The 2,416-nt window shown below is 41.3% G+C and overlaps 1 non-coding gene across 1 annotated transcript; it reads right to left on the minus strand.

The window, feature by feature from the left end:
* Nucleotides 1–443: 443 nt before the first annotated feature.
* On the minus strand, nucleotides 444–554 carry LOC126300079 (U6 spliceosomal RNA). Its single transcript, XR_007552883.1, has one exon. It is a non-coding gene; the product is annotated as a U6 spliceosomal RNA (small nuclear RNA).
* Nucleotides 555–2,416: the final 1,862 nt, after the last annotated feature.

Raw genomic sequence — 2,416 nt, forward strand, 5'->3', positions numbered from 1 at the left:
ATAGATCTTGGCAACATGTCCGTCCTGTGTCGAATTTTGCACCCTCTGTCGATCTGTGCTCCAGCCAAGGCGTGCCTCCCGAGCTTTATGATATTATTACATGTACATCCTCTTTGTTGCTCCAAATGACAATCTCTGTCATCTCCTAAATGTCGATCTTCCTGCCAGGGACGCCACATACATTAAGAACAATACTGGTCCTGTCAAACTTCCTCGGGGTACATTTGCAGTTCCTTTTGTATCTGTGAGTGACTTCCCATCCACAGTAATAACCTGTGTATCTCAATGTCCGGATGCAAGTTTGAAAATGGACGCCACTTCGGCGACTTGGCTCTCCCTACAGTTTACCGTGAAATCAGAACCACGTGTCGCTCCTGACGACTACTGACTCTGTTGAGAGATGAAAGGTGATTAAAGGCAGACAGAAAATTTCCGTGATCTGAATATAATTAGATCCTGTGACCTCTCGCTTTTTTATCGTTGCGTAGGAGAAATGCTAATCTTCTCTGTATCGTTCCAGCCAACTTTAGTATATGTAGAGTCGCAGTGAGTACACCGCTAGATCACCAGGCTCTACTCCATCCGTGTCAGTAGTCTGCGGTCTGACTATTACAAAATTTCTAAGCCAATTGCATACCTGGTCATATAACATTCATGTACAGAGAGGTCGTCTTCAGAGCGACCAACAGTTTAGTAAGTATTCAAGATCAAAATATTGTGTTTACAGGAAAGAACCTCAGGAACAGCCTGTGGCCCTAACAGAGAGGTGCACGCATATGTCGGTACACAAAGATTTATGGAAGACGTCCTGGTTTGTGGTGACAAAATGTGGCGGATATTTACGAGCAGAACGCGGAGGATTGCTAAGCGGAAGGGCCCCGGCCGGTTCAGAGATTTTCTCCTCTCGGCCACTGGGTGTTGTGTTGTCCTCAAGTTCGTATCGCCGTAATTGATATTCCACTATTGAAATGGCTGTATGGGCACGTCCCGAAAGCGAATCAATTAAAAAAAATAATTATGAGGAAATGAGAAGAATGGACAAAAAGTTAGCGTCGCCCAAGTGGCATAGCGACAGTACCATTTAAGAGCGTGTCCAGTCTTAATTGAATTCGCTTGTTACCTAAGAGAGCGTCCAAACTATGTAGCTTAAATTCAAAAAAATTGCGTCGATGGCAACTGAGAAATTTATATCAATCAAAATATTAACAGATGGAACTGATCGCCCCATGAAGCGGAAAATAGATCAGAATATTGTTACAGAAGCAACGAGAAAAGCATGTCAAGTTTAAAATAATCGGTAATCTCTAAGGTTGGTGAAGCTCGAAACTTTCTTCAGACTTCAGTGCAAAATTCTTTTACTAGTTTCCAAGGCGTAACTCTATCTCGACAAAAGGCAGTAAACCCAAAGAGATTCTGGTCATATTAAAAGTATAGCAGTGGCAAGACAGTCGATGTATGCACTGGCCGATAGCAATGTCAGTGATACCGATGATGGTGAAACTAAGGCGGAGTTAATAGATGAGGTTTCCGACATTTCTTCACCAAAGAAGACGAAGTAAATATTCCAAAATTCGAATCAAGAACAGCTGCAAACATGAGCAACTTAGAAGTATACGTCCTAGGTTAGGGAAGCAGTTTAAATCAGACAACAAAGACAAGTCTTTTCCTATGGCATCGATCCTTGCATTTTACACTCAGCCATATAACCAAACAACTAATCTCATCAGAAGTGGTATCAGTAATTTGCTCGACAGTTTTTCACTATGAAGTAAAGATTAACGTTCGTAACTTGAATAATAATGTTCGCAATACTATCTGAAATGACATGTGCTTACTGGCGTAAAAGATGAAGCCATCTCTTTCATTTAATGACATGCCAAAATCCCTACCACGGCTGAAACTACGTAATAAAATAACATTAACTGACAGCAAAAATTAATGATACTCAATATTGCGCAGTACTAAGAAATGTGTTGCAGTGTAAAAGCTGCATAGTACAGAAGCTACAGGGTGTTTAAAAAATGACCGGTATATTTGAAACGGCAATAAAAACTAAACGAGCAGCGATAGAAATACACCGTTTGTTACAATATGCTTGGGACAACAGTACATTTTCAGGATGACAAACTTTCGAAATTACAGTAGTTACAATTTTCAACAACAGATGGCGCTGCAAGTGATGTGAAAGATATAGAAGACAACGCAGTCTGTGGGTGCGCCATTCTGTACGTCGTCTTTCTGCTGTAAGCGTGTGCTGTTCACAACGTGCAAGTGTGCTGTGGACAACATGGTTTATTCCTTAGAACAGAGGATTTTTCTGGTGTTGGAATTCCACCGCCTAGAACACAGTGTTGTTGCAACAAGACGAAGTTTTCAATGGAGGTTTAATGTAAGCAAAGGACCGAAAAGCGATACA

The sequence above is a fragment of the Schistocerca gregaria genome, chromosome X, assembly GCF_023897955.1.
Source record: "Schistocerca gregaria isolate iqSchGreg1 chromosome X, iqSchGreg1.2, whole genome shotgun sequence".
In the NCBI taxonomy this organism is placed as follows: domain Eukaryota; kingdom Metazoa; phylum Arthropoda; class Insecta; order Orthoptera; family Acrididae; genus Schistocerca; species Schistocerca gregaria.